The 17,774-nt window shown below is 40.9% G+C and overlaps 1 protein-coding gene across 3 annotated transcripts in view; it reads left to right on the forward strand.

The window, feature by feature from the left end:
- The window catches only part of LOC131944822 (leucine zipper putative tumor suppressor 2 homolog), a 90,746-nt gene that overhangs the window by 38,118 nt on the left and 34,854 nt on the right, over positions 1-17,774 (forward strand). For 2 of the 3 annotated variants that reach the window (XM_059305643.1, XM_059305645.1), the window contains exon 1: positions 5,583-5,774. The gene's annotated coding sequence lies outside the window, so the exon portion shown is untranslated. Of the gene's footprint in view, positions 1-1,778; positions 1,867-5,582; positions 5,775-17,774 lie in introns of those variants that run through there. The other variant, XM_059305644.1, reaches the window with a different exon arrangement.

Below are 17,774 nucleotides of genomic sequence, written 5' to 3' on the forward strand. Positions count from 1 at the left end.
TACCCCACTGGCTCACGTTCGTTTGGCCACAAGTAGACGTCGCATGCCGGACGTTATTAATAGACTCGTACCGGGCTTTAATAGTAAATGTCTTCAGAATGGAACGTGATGTTTCCCCGACTAGAGGGCTTTGACCTTAATTAAACCGGACAAAAATCCGAGACCGTCTGTCGACTTGTCCGTGATGCCTCAACTAATCGGCTCCAACTCCCCCCCCCCCTCACTCTCCGGCTAATCTCCCCATCACTCCAACGCCCCCACCCTTGTCCTTAGGTACCTTAGAACGCTTTCTCGCGGGAGTCGACTGGTAGTCACTATAGGGCGTGATGATTAATGCCATGGAAAAAATATTCGTTTTTTTTTTAAAATTATTTTGTCAAACGGCATTAATGATAAATATTAAACTCACCTTTAATTGTCCTGATGAAGTCATTTCTTCAATGGATGTACAGATCTATGCTTAGGGGGTGCCCTTGACCTTACATGTCAGAACTAGGTCCTGATATACGTAGAAAACAAGCCAACGGTTTTACTTTGTTTTACTACAATAAGAAACAGATGTTTGTATTCCTATATGATGTGTGCTTGTCATCGCCCCTCAAGTGTACTGAGGTTACTCCCCATCTCCCACCATACTATCAAGACTCTTGTCTTCTCTGGTCAGCTGTCTCAAGTCACGGCCCTTATCATCACGCCTTTGGGGGTACGCTCCGTTTTGTGAGGAGCTTTTTAGGGTTCCTAAATGTGTCGCAATTAGGTTTCCATGATATTTATTTAAATTTTTAAATAAATCTTGAATCGTCGGATGTGTGATTGTGATCTACATGTTACGTTGAAGAAGTTTAGTTGTTTTAAATCATTTGTAATTGTAGCTCATCTTTTCGGCCTCTTTTATTTCCCTTTCATCGATTGTAGGCCTACACCTCTCATTCTCGTCTATTTTTTCTGCTTCATTTAATAACTGCTCCCCTCCTCTTGTCACGTCTTTTGTTCAGTAGTTGATTAATATTCGCTGGTCTCATAGTCGATTCATGTCATATCCCCTAAACATCCCCAAACAAACCAGTCTCGAGCCAAAGGGAGAGAACTATCGTCCCCAGGACAAGTAGCGCCCCTTGGACGTGCCAAATGTTCGCAGTTTGCTGGTGCCCTGATATTTGGCTCGACTAGCAGCGCCGCCTCCCACATAACTATAGCATAATTAATTGTCGTCTGCCCAGCCAGGGTGGGAGGGAGGGTGATCAATTGTATGCACCGAGTGGGTGCATTTGTTACGTCATCACTGTCCAGCTCAGTGGTTCTACAGCTGAGTTAGTGCTGCCCACACACACGAGACAGGGTCGTCTTTTACCTCCATTTTTAAACATAAATGACACTTTCATTGTTAGCAGCACACAGGAGGTTAGTGAACGTGAGGGTTTAGGTTAGGATATTGTTTCGGCTAACTACGGGCCCAGCACACAGGAGGTTAGTGAAACGTGAGGGTTTAGGTTAGGATATTGTTTCGGTTAACTACGGACCCAGAGCTACATGCAGATTTTTAAATAGTCGAATGTGGCGATTTTAAAAAGCTATAATAACGTGTCACAATACGCAGTAAACATCCTACAAAAGTTTTAATGGTTTCTACATTTCTGTTAAAAAAAATCATGGTCTTAGCCCTAAACTCTTGTGTCAGTATCTGTCTGAGTGGGATTGGGGGGGGGGGGGTAGTCTGTCGGCGAACATATAAGACTTATGTTTGTGCACATTGACAAATGTTTTGTCTATGTCCGCAGGTGGTGCATGTCAGCATGGACTAGCGGCGAGAAGAAAGAAAATTCCAGAACGAAGCTCAAGTGTTAACCTGGAGCTTTACTTATGTGGGTGAGTACTCCCTTGTGTTTTTTTTATCGAAGGTCGTCTCATAAAAACACGATTGTTACATCATTTTATATTTTACATATACTCATGCAAACTCATCCAAGTGTATGTGCAATATTAATTCACGCAATAGCCTAGTTCGGTGTCAGCTTATGCAATAGTCTAGGTCCAGTGTTAAAATGACTGTACTCATGCTAACATCGCGACTGTCTGTGTCTATGATCACATCGAGATGTTTCTCTATCCCGGATAACATAACATCACCACACTGAGGATAACATCAGTGTTGTGACCTGGTGTATTGCAGTACTTGAGTAACCTGACTACATTATCGGATTACTTCCATCAAGATAACCGCTAGACCGTGCTTTAGGTAAAATCTTGGGTTACAGAAAGTTGTTGTAGCAATCTCTCCCCTCTCCACTACCACTCCACTAGCCCCCCCCCCCCCTTGCTGTTTGTGCCACACTGTTGTCTAGAAGAGGTAGGGTGAGAAAGAATTAGGGCGGCTTTGTTTACCAGGCGTGTGTGCCGTCACGCTTGGATGCACCAGGGACAGTGAACTGAAAGTGAACCTTACAGAGCTAATGTCCTGTACGTCAGAGGTTTTATCTCTTTGGGGGCCCGGGGGAAGGGGGGAGGGGGGTGGCGCATTACGTGGATTTTAGCAGAAGATGCTAGCAAGTTTCAGTCAAACTATGTCACATTTTCTTATAGTGTTCTGTTATCATTGTTTGCTTTACTTGGGTGACTTGACTTAGTCCTCTTTGCTTGGGTACTGCTTACAATTTACGCAGTTCTAGTTAAACTCTTGTTGGATTAGAAAGAGCGGGTTGCGTTAAATATCCTGTGTGAATCCCCATCCACAACCACCCTCAAAATATCATCTTTTAAACAACGACTATAACTCTCTACACGAGAAGAGTGTATTGTCTTAAATAACTTGAAATGTATTGCAATAAATTATTGATGGACAGAATGAAAGCGGGTATTGCGGCAAGGCATACACTTATTTTTGTTAATGCTCTGTTGAATGGGGAAATAATTTGATTCTATTACAAATGTGATCACCTTTGACATCTTTTTACTTCTTGAATAAATCACTTTCTATGTCGGTTGTAGCACCACCACAGTCAAATGTTCTAGTCAAAATGCGTGTACCGTGTGTTGTATGGACATTTCGCTTATTACTAAATCATAAAACTGCATCTAAACTATAGGAACTTTTGGTTCAATAAAATTCGTGGTTTAACTAACTCCAGGTGCTGAACCTGATGGTTAGCAAACAAGAGTTCCTTCCCCTTCTCCTGGTGACTCGGTAACCTCCCCTACCACTGAACTGTGAAACCGCCTTGAGGTGGGGAGATTATTTGTTGAAAGGAATTTTTCCAGGCACTTTTCCTACTTGTTTGAAATCAGATTTTCGACGGCAGGCACGAAATTTTTCACATTAATCCCTTGGGTTTTAGCTTCGTTGTCTTAAATCCCCGCTCCTCCATAGTAACTTGATTCTTAGTACCCACACTTCACTTTGTTTTGTCATGTCTTCTTACCCCTCGAAGCTCGACAATAGAAGCGGAATAAAAGTTTAGACAATCAAAATATTTCGAAGTCAAACATAAACATATTTTTTTTAATAATGCACCTCTAAAAATATTAAATAACAAATGAAGTAATATTTCCTTATCAAAACGCGATTTGTTGTTTTGTTATTCTTTGATTCTTTTATATACATGTGTGTTTGTTGGTGTGGGATGGGGGTAATTAGGTGTGAGTGTGTGGGATATGTGTGTGGGGGTGTATGATGCATGTATAGTATACACACCCGCCTAGTTTACTTTTAAAGGCCTACGAATTCCATTCAACTTTTTTTTCTCTGGGTCACTAATCGCGAGCTTATTTTCCTGGTATGAGTCGTATCGTATATCATAACGGTGTGTGATGTACACAAATCACACCCCGCGCCCACACCACCCAATTAAAAACACGCCAGTAACCCGCGCCAGCTGCTGCCGAGCCTTTCAAGTGAATGAACCATCACCCGTAACACCCTGCGTTAACTTTATAAAGGCAAGTTGGTTTCAAAGCCACGCTTTCACATTTTTCCCCCCACATTAAAAAAAATGGCTACGATTGTGTCCGATAAACACGTTCACGGCCCTCCGGTATCGGACTGGTCGTGTTGTCGGCACGGTGTCATGTGTGCTGGTGTTTGAGTGCCTCCTCACACCTCCCCCACCCCCTCACACATCCCACCCACCCACACGATGAACGTTTTAAAGAGGCATTAGCCTCATGTTTGTTCAAATTTCAACCTCTGTTTCTAAACGAGTTTTTTTTAAATATTATTTTGTTCTAAAGTAGCCTTCTTTTTTTATGCCCCCTCCTGGCTCCTTCCTTAACGGCCATCTTCTTTCTCTGAAAGAAGTGAAAGCAGTAACTTGAAGGTAATTTACATCAGTGTGTTGACTCGTGAACACACGACGTGCTTTTACTGCCTGGGGACTCGTCTGTTTTAATAAAGTTAGTGTCCAATCATTTCATGTGATTTTAGTTAGGGATTTGGGTATTTGGGGCACAGGGGTAACTAAATTGTCTAGTCATTTCATGTGATTTTAGTTAGGGACTTGGGTATTTGGGGCACAGGGGTAACTAAATTGTCTAGTCATTTCATGTGATTTTAGTTAGGGACTAGGGTATTTGGGCCACAGGTACAACGATGTGGTCCAGTCATTTCATGTGATTTTAGTTAGGGACTAGGGTATTTGGGCCACAGGTACAACGATGTGGTCCAATCATTTCATGTGATTTTAGTTAGGGACTTGGATATTTGGGGCACAGGGGTAACTAAATTGTCTAGTCATTTCATGTGATTTTAGTTAGGGACTTGGATATTTGGGGCACAGGGGTAACTAAATTGTCCAATCATTTCATGTGATTTTAGTTAGGGACTTGGATATTTGGGGCACAGGGGTAACTAAATTGTCTAGTCATTTCATGTGATTTTAGTTAGGGACTTGGATATTTGGGGCACAGTGGTAACTAAATTGTCCAATCATTTCATGTGATTTTAGTTAGGGACTAGGGTATTTGGACACAGGTATAACGATGTGGTCCAGTCATTATAGTTTTTGTGTGTTAAGACTCAGGTAATTGGGCCATAGATCACAAGATAACACAATAACTAAGAAAACATGTTCTGCTTTTCTTCAAGATCCTCTTACCACTTGTCATAAAACAATCGCAGCTGATTTCACTCTATCGATTTGCCTACCACCGTTTAACTTTTTTTTTTGGATAGCTGCTTTTTTTAACCTGAAATATTTGCTTTATGTTAAGGGTCAGGGTTACATTTGGGGTTAAAGTGTTGTTATCGGTAATACTAGCCATGCGGATAATAAAGACTCCCCCTTTTTAACACTATCTTTTATACACAACTTAAAATTATAAATATTACTCTGACTTTGCAACTTAGACATGTTTTTTCTTAAACCGAAAAGTCAAAAATCTTTTTTTTTCGCTGTCAACTTTTATATTGTTACGATATCACAACACAAAAACAGTACTTTTTGTACTTTCATTCATCCCCGCCCATGGTCCCGCGTTTATCGTCGGGTTTTTTTTTCTCCCCGGTGAATCGGGAGTTTGTGACGTGCCACGCCTCCTGCCCTCCTGTCTTTGTGCTGACGCGGCCCACAGTTGAGCTCCCGACTGCGAGTGTTCACAACAGCGGGGAAAAAATGGGCAACGTTTAAAAGTGTCCGAGTTTCTTTTTATTTTTCATCTAGTCTAGATCTACCCAGATCTACGTGAAGCTGTTGTGTTTTCATTACGACGATTACGTCTTTCGCTGGATAATTCTGTGACCATAATTTTGTGATGTTTAAAGGGAAGTAATTTGTCTCGTAAGGGTAAGAGTTGTTTCCCATTTACTTTTTGTTTTGATGTCATTGTTTACGTGGGTTTGTTTACATTACTGGTGAAAGAAGAATAACCCCTCCACAACACAGCTATTGGTATTAGTAGGTTGCAGCAGATTCCATCATTTGGTGTGTAATGTGTTTCATGCTTGATGGGTGTAGGTAGGGGTTGGGGTTCTAAACATAAATCTAGGTTTATCGTTAATCTTCGTGTTTGGGTGAATCAGGGTGTTATCGTCATATCATCTAGATCTAGGTAAGACTAGACGAGTCGGGAGACTAGCTTTATCATTGGTGCATATGGAAGACTCAAGTTCTCGACTTCTCTAATAGATTCGGTTTTAGGACTTGACATTTTGTGTATACATACATATATTAACAGTGACCACATAGGCCTACCATGTGTAGATTGATAACCACATTACTAAAGCGATATGAGAGCAGTTATTGGCAGTGTTTCTTCCAGACTTTTTTCTCCGGGGAGGCACTTGAAATCTTCGGGGGGGCGGTAAACTTTCTTCGGGGGGGGGGGGGGGGGGCGGACACTGTTAAAAGTATATATTTTCTATATAAATTATATAAATTTCATTTCGTTCGGGGGGGCGGTAAAAATTTTTCGGGGGGGGCAAAGCCCCCCCGAAGAGATGCCTGGAAGAAACTCTGGTTATTGGTATGGTATAAAGAGAGTTGTGACTATGGAGGACGTACTTATTCAGTACGTATAGCTGTATGTATAGCTGTAATACTAATTTTGTAGTTGCACGAGTACTAGACCTGATGACGGAGAGAGAAAAAAAAAACAGGACTGTGAGTTCAGGTGTCTGTTACCTGGATGCTAGCGGTATTGATTGGTTTTACAGTAGTTACATGTTGCAGAGAAGTTTTTAATACATTTTAAAAATCTTTACATTACGCATGAGGTATTGCAACATGATCATATTCAGCCTTGCTTTTATTATGGTTTTACCAGCCTTAAATGTTGGTTGCCATGGTGACAGCCGACTCTTGGCATGTTTATACACGGTATTATCTCAGTGTGAGATTCGTGTTGCCATGGAGATTCAGATTTCTTGTGGCGTATGTCTAGCGCAGTTTCACGTTTGAAATGTATTGCAGCAATAAATAGTCAGGACGGGGGTTCTCTACTTATCTACCGTGGGGTGAGGGATGGGGAAGGTTGTATACCCAACTGTTTTAGCTCTTGAAATTATGTACATCGGGTTGTATAACATAGTCAAATGTTTTAGCTCTTTAAATTATGTAGATCGGCGTGTGGGTTGTATAACATAAGTTAAAGTTTTAGCTCTGGAAAGTCTGTACATCGGGTTGTATAACATTAGTAAAAAATGTTTTAGCTCTTGAAATTATGTACATCGGCGTGTGGGTTGTATAACATAAGTTAAAGTTTTTTCTCTTGAAAGTCTGTACATCGGGTTGTATAACATTAGTTAAAATGTTTTAGCTCTTGAAAGTCTGTGAAGTTCTAGATGTTGATCACGTTTGTCTGAAATATGATTCAGAAATGTCTGCTCTGTTTAGACTGTACACAAACTGGTCAAGAGTTTGCCTTGACCTTTCACTGGACATACAAACAGTTTTTTTTTAACCCTTGGAGTTTTTAGTGAAATATGTTACGTCCAGGCCAGAAAATGGCTGGGAATTTCCCCTCTCTTGTAGAGCCTTGTGAAATAATGAGCCAAACCAGCAGTGGGTTGAACAAATCATTATAAATAACGAGTGAAGAGGCCTGCATAAGACATTGCTTTAATTTAGTTTCTATTGCAAAGGGACCAGGGCTAAAGATAACATTTAGCGTGCTCGCTGTACGCTATTTAAATTTATTTATTTTAAAATAATTTTAAAGCGAGAGATCCTGCTATTTCGTGGAGCTACTGTATGACCAACCTTCATGTTGCCTACCGATAGCCATGTACACGTTTCTATTTTTCAGCATTCGTATATTTGACCTAGTCAACGGCTTTAAACGTAGAATTTCATGAATTGTTTTCGTATTGACACAAGGTCCGAACAGATATGTTGTTGACTGTTGTTATAAATAATTTTCTGAATAATTCGACGTGTTTTTTTAACCGGGGTTAAAGTAAAGTGAAAAATTAAATAATATAATTAACGAGTGATCAGAGATCAGCAAATTCCAACGCTCAAAGACTAAACCAATTATTTTTTAAAAATCACGTTATCTCCTATTGCGATCCGCGCTAATGGTAGTCGATGTCAATGGAGAAACGCTCTCCTGTGATAAAATGGCTCCTCTTAAAGTTATACCTCCGTAATTAAATTCTGTTTATTTTATAACTTTTATTTAAAACCCCCATTAAGCTTATTGCCTTTTCCTCCCCGACCTCCCCATACTTTCCATATTACATGCCCCGTATTCCCCAAGAACCACAAGAGCTATCTACCCACAATGCACGGTTTCATCACTGTCCGTGAATTCATTAGCTCCCCTGTGCTGTGTCTAGTGTAATGGTATCGCCTCCCAATCCTCGAGCTTCTCTCCCTTTGGATCCATTAAAATTCTCCGGCTTCGCGGATTTGTATCTGGCCGAAGGTAGTGGGGTGGGCGCTGAGAAGGTTTTTGAGTGCTGCTCCACGAGATAAAGTGCTTCATGGCTCGGGGTGCCGTGTAATCATGGCGTCACCCCGGACGATTTCATTGTCCTCATGTTTTCTCATTTATCTGATTTCTCTCTTGGTTGGTTGCTAGAGATTAAATGACGAGAAGGGTTGAAGAATTTTTGCTACGATCTTAGTGCATAGCCACAAATAAAATTTGGCTCATTGTTTGTGTGTGTGTAAATTATAACGTCTCTTGTCAGAATCGGCATATGTGTAAGAAGGCGATGGGGGGGGGGGTATTTTAGGAGGTGTCTATTTGGATGACATTTTGTCGCGAAGATAATTATATATGTATTTCAGGTGATATGACAAGATATATAGTTCATGTCCACCCATTTGTCGGGCGAAGTTGAGACATTAAGGTATAAAGCTGAACATACAGTTCTCATGTATACTTTTCAGAGGGGGGGGGGGGGGGGTAGTATTCTATTTCATTTGTCATTTAGACCACATAAGTCTCAGCGTGGCTCCTAGATTCGAGAATAAAAACCCGATTCGTCTATTCTAACCCAACACCCCAAACTTCACACCGCCCGCCTGTGATGTCAAAAATCTGACGGTCCTTTTGTGCATCGCCTCCCGCGTCTTCTGACAAAAATATTGAAAAGCCCGGGTGCACATGTTGCCAGATTTTTTTCTTTATGTTGTGCCAAGTTGGCGATCCGCAGACTAAAACACATCATAAAACCAAGTTATGAAAGGTTCGGGTACACCATATGGTCCCGTTTCCGGCAAATCTGTTAAAGTCATATTTTAAAAAAACACAACGCTCCTCGCTTGGTTTCAATTTTGTACTTAGCTCAGAATATTTATGTGTACAATACACAGTATAAAATGTTTGGTCGTTCTATGCTATTTTGCTACCTAGACTTAATTAGACCTGATCTAACCTAAGTGGGAAACAAGTAACTCTAAACTTACATCAGTTTAATCCCCAGCAACTAATTTGATTCCGTTATTTATTTGCATAAACATGTACAAGATAAGTTATAACCCAGCCAGAAAGAATAGGAGTGCTTGATGGATCCTGTACAACTGCTAACGATCTTGAGTAGTTTAAACTCCGACAAATACCCTTCTTTCCTTTCTACTTCTCCTCACTAGACCTACAATGCCATTGTCCTTATCTCAACCTCTCTCTAGCGTTGTTTTATTTTAATTTTTTGCCTAGTTGATCTCGAGATTAAACCTTTATTGGAAAACAAAGACCTGCTCTAGTTGATAGCTCTACATCAAATGTTATTTGAAAGTGCTGTAAATCTATCGGGGGCTAGGGGCTTGATTGATTGTTTCTAATTATACCACGTGGTGGGACATTTTGTAATCGTTGTGATCCGGGGGTTCAGCTTGTCACGATTGTACCGATAAAGAAGTTGCGTTTGTGTGTGTGTGGGGGGGGGGGGGGGGGTTAGTCCTTAGGCTAATTCACGTTTGAATGTGTTGCTTAATTCAAAATGTAATCATCGGCGTTTAGACTTTGTTTCCCTTTTATGTCGCGTTTTAGATTTGATAACAATCTTGGAGGCTGTTTTGGTGCGTGATTAACGAGAGTGTGTTGTGGTGTTTTTACTAGTTAGTGTTATATGTAGTGGTATTACTAGTTCGTGTTTTATGTACTGTTTTTATTTGTCAGTATTGACATATATAGATGGGAGGTGTAATGTATATTGTCACATCTAAAATGTATCTGTTTCTTTGACCAAGGTATATGGAGAGAATGTTTACCCGACTAGAGTAAGGTACCTTTAAGAACTGAGTGTACCCGTGGATATATATGGACTTAATGAACTTTGTATTATCTAAGGTAATTCAACATGTGTTGCTGATGGAGACGAAAATGGTAGTCGAGTTGTACATTCACAAAGTAATAGATCTGTAAAGTAACTGACTTTGTAGATCCAAAAATAATCGAGTGTTTAATCCAGCACCTAATCGAGTTTGTAGATCCACAAAGAACTCCATCCAACGTAATCCAGTATTCAGTGTATACCTGGGCATGTGGCCAAGACCCCTTGACTGTTGAAGTAATCAGCCTCCTGATCACCTCCCCTTATAACGAACCAGCTGACCCTTGCAGGCATCGCGTGCAGCGTTACGTGTACCTAATCAATAGATTGGTATGGAACCCGGGGACTACGGAACTCTTGGGAGACTTTGGTCTACATTGGTTGGGTGGACTGCCTAGAGTTTAGTCTTAGAGACTTCAGACATCCGTTGATCGTAGGGACTTGAAACATGCCTTGGTCTTAGGGACACAAGATATGCTTTGGTCTTAGGGACTTGAAACATGCCTTGGTCTTAGGGACACAAGATATGCTTTGGTCTTAGGGACTTGAAACATGCCTTGGTCTTAGGGAGTTTAGTCTTAGAGACTTCAGACATCCGTTGGTCGTAGGGACTTGAAACATGCCTTGGTCTTAGGGACACAAGATATGCTTTGGTCTTAGGGACTTGAAACATGCCTTGGTCTTAGGGACACAAGATATGCTTTGGTCTTAGGGACTTGAAACATGCCTTGGTCTTAGGGAGTTTAGTCTTAGAGACTTCAGACATCCGTTGGTCGTAGGGACTTGAAACATGCCTTGGTCTTAGGGACACAAGATATGCTTTGGTCTTAGGGACTTGAAACATGCCTTGGTCTTAGGGACACAAGATATGCTTTGGTCTTAGGGACTTGAAACATGCCTTGGTCTTAGGGACACAAGATATGCTTTGGTCTTAGGGACTGGAAACATGCGTTAGTCGTGGGGACTTCAGACTTGCGTTGGTCGTAGTGACTGTAGGCATGCGTTGTTCGTAGGGACAGTTAACACGAAAACATAAATTCTATTATGTTGGGAGTTTTAATCGAAACCTTTCACATAGTAATGTATGGTGAGTGGTAAACTGTATGATCGATGAAGAAAGGAGAGGCTTAGTGTAGTAAAAACATACTTAGTGTAGTGTACATACTCATGGTTTACAGTAGATAATTATTTATTTCCGTTTATTGTATTAATTTTTTTTATATTCTTTACAACACAAACTTGTAGTTGATATTACAACGAATGACGATATTGCCTCCTCATCGCCAGCTTCCATCCCACATTTCTGGCCGCCCATTTTTCCACTTTCAGCATTCGACTTTGGACAACATCAAATATTTTGCCATCCGTCCGTTCTTTGCACACACCTGCCAGCCTTTTGCTCGCTGTGTGTCGTTGAGAATGATTAGGGGACCTGCTGACCCTATCGCATTCCATGACGGCCGCATAGGACGGCTCGACCATTGTCCAGAGTGTTGGCATAGACGACAAGAGCAGCCGCTCGGGTGATGTGTGTTTGAAACTGTGGTACTTCTAGACCAGCGGCTTGAGTGATGTGTGTTTGAAACTGTGGTACTTCTAGACCAGCGGCTTGAGTGATGTGTGTTTGAAACTGTGGTACTTCTAGACCAGCGGCTTGAGTGATGTGTGTTTGAAACTGTGGTACTTCTAGACCAGCGGCTTGAGTGATGTGTGTTTGAAACTCTGGTACTTCTAGACCAGCGGTCCGCGTTTAATATATGCGAATAATATTTAATACATTACAGTAGTAAGATCTTAAGTACAGCTTGTTTTGTTCTTTAATGTATTTAATGCATATGGTATAAATGTATTCTACTCATATGAACTGATATACATTTAAGAAACATTTGATTCGGTGACATGAAACCATTTTTTTTTTTTAAAACAGCATGATTTATCTTTTACATTTTGATACACTCGTGAGATCTGTAAAATGCTTGTTTTACTTGATATATCAGAGTGAGGTCTTTAATCTAATAACTTGTCTTCTCCAGCCCAGCTAATACCAGCTCCATTTGATAGCCCAGTAACTGTAACCTAACTCAGACTATGACAGCCCTATAAATGTTATTTAACTGTGAAAGCCCAGCTAATATAATTTTAACTGTGAAAGCCCAACAAATGTAATGTAACTGTGAGGGCCCATCAAATGTCGGTTATGTGTGAAACAGCTCAACACACCGGTTTGAAACTAGCACGTCAGTGGTGAGCTCACCAAATAGCTTGAGCACATGTTAGCCAACACGCGAGCGATACCATCTGGAACTCTTTGATAAGTCAAAACATCCTCCACCCACCTCCCCTTCACCCTCGGCTGCCTGCCTCACGGGTTAGAGTTTACGCGAGCTGCCCGTGTTTTGACGTGAAATAAGTTTCCAGCTATGTGAGGTAGATAATTACAGGTTGTGGCCTCCTGACTTGCATTTTAACACCTCTGTTGTTTTTTTTTTTAAATTTATTTTCACGGCGTTTAAACTTGAGTTGATGTTTTTAACTACATAAAATAGGCAGAGAAGATAAGCATATGATAGAGACTGTAGTGAAATAAAAGTCACCGTGTTAGTGGTTGTGAGTGTAAACTGGCATTAGCACTAGAAAGAACACGTAGGTGAGAGCTTTGGTTAACTGTCAGGTATTTTACATAGGTGAGGGGTCTGGGTTAACTGTCAGGTATTTTACATAGGTGAGGGGTTTGGGTTAACTGTCAGGTATTTTACATAGGTGAGGGGTTTGGGTTAACTGTCAGGTATTTTACATAGGTGAGGGGTTTGGGTTAAACTGTCAGGTATTTTACATAGGTGACGGGTTTGGGTTAAACTGTCAGGTATTTAACGTGCTTCAAACTTTTAAAATTGCTTTCTTTTACTCAACAAAACAAAAGATGGAATCAACTATCACTTATATATGTATACTGTTAGTGTTAACCGTTTTATTTATAGTTCATTAATATTTTAAGACAAACTAATTTCATCATAAGCTAAGCGAAATGCCATTTATTTTATTTTATGTCGAAAAGAGCAGCGGATTTTGGTCACAACAGGACAGCTAGTGTATAATGTGTTGCCTCTATATTGTCCGCTGGTTGACTCTGATACATTTGTCAATGTTAGTGCTCGCTATTGTATAATTACGTTAAAGCTAGAAACAACGAATCAGCTTCTCAAAGCTAGCAACAACGAATCAGCTTTTCAAAGCTAGCATCAATGAGTCAATTTACACACTGTTATGGTCTTTGCTATGATCAGCGTCTTAAAGCTAGTATCAACGAATCAGCTTCTTAAAATAGCTAGCATCAATTAATCTATTTACAGTGTAATGGCCTTAGTTGTGATCCGCCTCTTAAAGCTAGTATCAATGAATTTATTTGCATAGTGTTAAGGCATTGTCTATGATCAACTTCTTGAAGCTAGCATCAATGAATCTATTCACACAGTGTAATGGCCTTAGTTGTGATCAGCTTCTTAAAGCTAGCATGAATGAATCTATTCACACAGTCTAATGGCCTTAGTTGTGATCAGCTTCTTAAAGCTAGCATGAATGAATCTATTCACACAGTCTAATGGCCTTAGTTGTGATCAGCTTCTTAAAGCTAGCATGAATGAATCTATTCACACAGTGTAATGGCCTTAGTTGTGATCAGCTTCTTAAAGCTAGCATCAATGAATCTATTCCCATGTTGTTAAGGCCTTGACTGTGACCATGATTGATAGCGCCCGTGTTACGCAGGTATGTTTAAATCGCCGATGTGTTTCTCTGGTATTCGGCCCGCGGGGTATGTACATGTAGAGTGTGGGAAATGAAATCGCTGCAACGGCTCTGTAATTACGTCAGCGACGGTTCTGTAATTATATCGTGCGGCATTAATTACACCCCGTAGCTTCTATTTTAGGGTGTTGATAACACTTGATACCGTTAATGCCACCAGTTCCGTGTATGTGTTAAGGGTATAATTACCACACAGCTAATTAAAGACTCGACCCGGCTTTTGCGGAAATTCCCCGAGCAGACTAAATTAGCTGTGGCATTTCCCGTTGGTCAAGTCAAGAAAAAAAAATAAAGCGTGCAAATCTGATTACTGATTTACCCGTCACATTAGCAATTTCACGTTTACCCGTCCAGACCAGTATTTTATTTGAATTCACAATATTTGTGTGTTAAAATAGAATACAATTAAAATAACTGCTGTAAAGAGTCAAATCGCGTCAGCTGTTCCTTAAAAAGCGAAGCGTGTAATTGTTTGCCTTTTGTCTGTGTACCGTCGTTTCTCACTGTCCAGTGTCCTCTCCTCACAGGCTACTGTTATTCTCTTCCCCCCCCCCCTACGATAGCCACTACTGTCCCCTTCCGCTACTGTTGACTGATCCCCCCCTCCCCTTCCCATCGCCATTCACACCCCTCCACCAATTTCACTTTCCTGTGCTGCCATCTGTGTTTGCCGGCCTGACGTGTAGATGCGCCCATTAAAAATGTATCACTCGCCACTTGAAACAAAAGATCGATATCCGAATCCCGCGGGGGAATCAAATTTACAAGACGCCCGTCCCCGGGGTGGTCGCTTGAGTAAATGTCAAGTTTACTTGTCAGATATCACGTGACTGTTTCAATAGTGAGCAGCACATGAAACAAGACGAAAGTGAGCACTCATTACCATTTATCGAGATCATATCTAGGCTATACGAGCAGAGAGCCATAATATACACTTTTATATCTATGTGTGGTTGATGCAGTTAATTTATCCGCTAGTTTTTCGTATAGTAAACTACAGCTTGTGAAAACCACGGACATTCCTTTGGTTTGGTTTGTCAGTCATTGAATCAAGACATGGTTCCCTGCAAACAGGTCACCCACATGAACCACTCACACCCATGGGGTACCTCGGGTATCTTTTTCACCTTCCTTCACCCATAGCCACAATCACTTTATCTGTCAGACATTATTTAAACGTTTACAATTTAAACGCTTGAGAACTACTGCCTACAAGGACAGGTTTTTTTTTCTTCTTTCGCATGCAATTTAAAAAAAAAAACTTTAAAAAAACAACACAGTGAATGCTGAAGTTACAGGGTCAGGCAACGGTTTCCTGTTTGACCCGGCATTCACGATTTTTTTGTCCTGACTTCCTGTCTTCTACCACCCCCGTCGTTAAGGCTAACCCTCTAACGTTCAACGGGCTAACATTGTGCTGCTCGGTGGATGGGGTGGGGGTGTTGCTGGGTGGGATGGAGGAGAGGGACATTAGTTAGGACATAGATCTAATAGCGCTGTTAAATTTACTACCCCCCCTCCCTTTTTTTCTACCCGCATTTTTCTTTTTAAAGAGTGGGGCATTATTTCGGACACAGATCTAATAATATCGGTGTTAAATTTACATCTCCCCTGCCAAAATGTTTTGTTTGCTATTGGAAACGTGCTTTGTTATATCTTTGATTTCTATTTCGAGTTCGATGTGAACAATTTTAGAAATTGCCCTTAAAGTTTTGATGACTTTATAAACGTTTACAAAAACAGTAATCTTGAATTCTGATTTGTATTGACTGGTTGGAATACAATCTGAAAATAAAACTAGTGTCTATTTTACTTTATTTTTATTGCTTGATTTGTAGCCCCGTGTTTCTGTTATTCCTACTTAACTTGCTACGGTTAAATTCATCCTCCTAATTGTAATAACTTTTAGCTTTAACCCCCCCCCCCCCCCCCACAAACACACACGCACACATAACCACAACCACACCCCAAACCCTTCATTGAATACATGCATGTCGTCCCAATACTTAACTCGTTCCATCAGCCATAACAAGATTCAACTCTGACCCGTATGCTGTGTGAGTTAAAAATAACCCATCATAGTTTGCTACTCTACATGCCTGTATAATGGCAGCCCAATTTACTGATCAGCTCCCTCCACCCCACCCCCACCCTACCCCTCCTCCACCCTACCAAAGGGAATGTGGGAACCCAAGGCCTGTCATGTAGCCTCTCCCTTGATACATACCACACGGAACGTAATCAGCGGCCGTCACGCCTGGCTTCACATCATCGTCCAGCCCTCCCCCCCCACACACACCCTTGTGATGAGGGTGAGTACCCATTCATCTCCATTACCCGCTGGTCGGGCTTTGAGTGGACTAGCACTTTACTGACCAGCGCCTGCTGGCTAGTGACCATTTGGTATGTCAATACAGCCAGCCCTCTCCACGCGTAGTGGTGTCCACTAGCCTGCACATTTGGGGTTTGATGAATTGTAAACATTAGACGTGCTGCAGGCTTGACCACAATGTGTAATTAGAAGTAGCAGACAAGGGACAGAGCTATAGGCTTGACCACACTGTGTAATTAATTTTACAAGACAAGACCTGTAGGACTACCAGATAAAAGCAGTGCTGGACCACAATGGTAATTAGTTCTACCCAGACCACTCAACAAGATCTTTCTACGCGCAACTTGTAGGTTTATCCATCCAAAGGTACAAATATATCTGGTCTTTTCGTCTTGCTCCATCTATAAACTATAACCCAACAGCAACAGCATCTAACCCCACCCGAGAAACACATAGTTTACATGCTGAATACCAAGTCTACGTGTAGGATGACTAACTGTGGTTTTGCTAGTTATGTGGAAATGTTTGTGTATGCTGCGACACTAAGCCATTTTTATTGTTGTACTTAAGTGTGTACATTAGCGGGCAGAGAAAACATAACCTTACGCGTTCCTTTCTAAAGTATACCATGCATGAATAATGCGAAGACGATATCCGATCTTTACGATGTAGTCATTGATTTCAGCGCTTCTCAAACTGTCTACGCTGGCCTACGTGTTGGATATAGAACACAAGGGAAAGCGTTTAAAGGATAGTTACAAACACGGTACAGTTGACTCGTGTCGTAGCTGACTCGTGTCGTGCGTGGTGCTACATGTCAAGAACCTGTGTACCTGACTTAAGCACCTTGGTATCGTGTTCCATCAATCTGCCATGCTATAAAGTCACTGAAAAGCTCTTGCTAAACACGACTTGGCCCGATATTCAAACACACTAATAATTATTCTAACCTTTGCAGCAGTAGCGTACGCAGGGGGTGGAGCAGGGGGAGCAGCCGCTCCCCCTCTGGCCATTTTCAGCAAAGTGGCGCCTTTTTGGAAACTTTTTAAACTCTAAGTTTTAAACAATGATATTTGTTAAAAATATTTTTGGTCGGCACATCTATGTAAATCTCAAGATTTCTTTTCATGCAGCAATTAAGCATTTTTGTACTAGTCTAGTAGTGTTTACGTTTACAACACGTATTAACAGCTGCATCAGTTTGCCATTCTAAAAATAACCATTACGATGCATTGCAATGTTTAAAAAACCTTTACGGGTAGTACCACTTGGCAAGAGGGGTGTTAAGTTTAAGGCAACTGTATAATTTATTTGCTTACGAATAATTGAATTACAAAATGTTATACATAAAACTTCACACATAATTACTTTGTATATACAGTTGGAATCGTGTGATCAATTAAAAAAGAAATTACAATACAGAAACAA

This window comes from Physella acuta, unplaced genomic scaffold, assembly GCF_028476545.2.
Source record: "Physella acuta isolate Inbredline_101_S28 unplaced genomic scaffold, ASM2847654v3 ptg000511l, whole genome shotgun sequence".
NCBI lineage: Eukaryota > Metazoa > Mollusca > Gastropoda > Physidae > Physella > Physella acuta.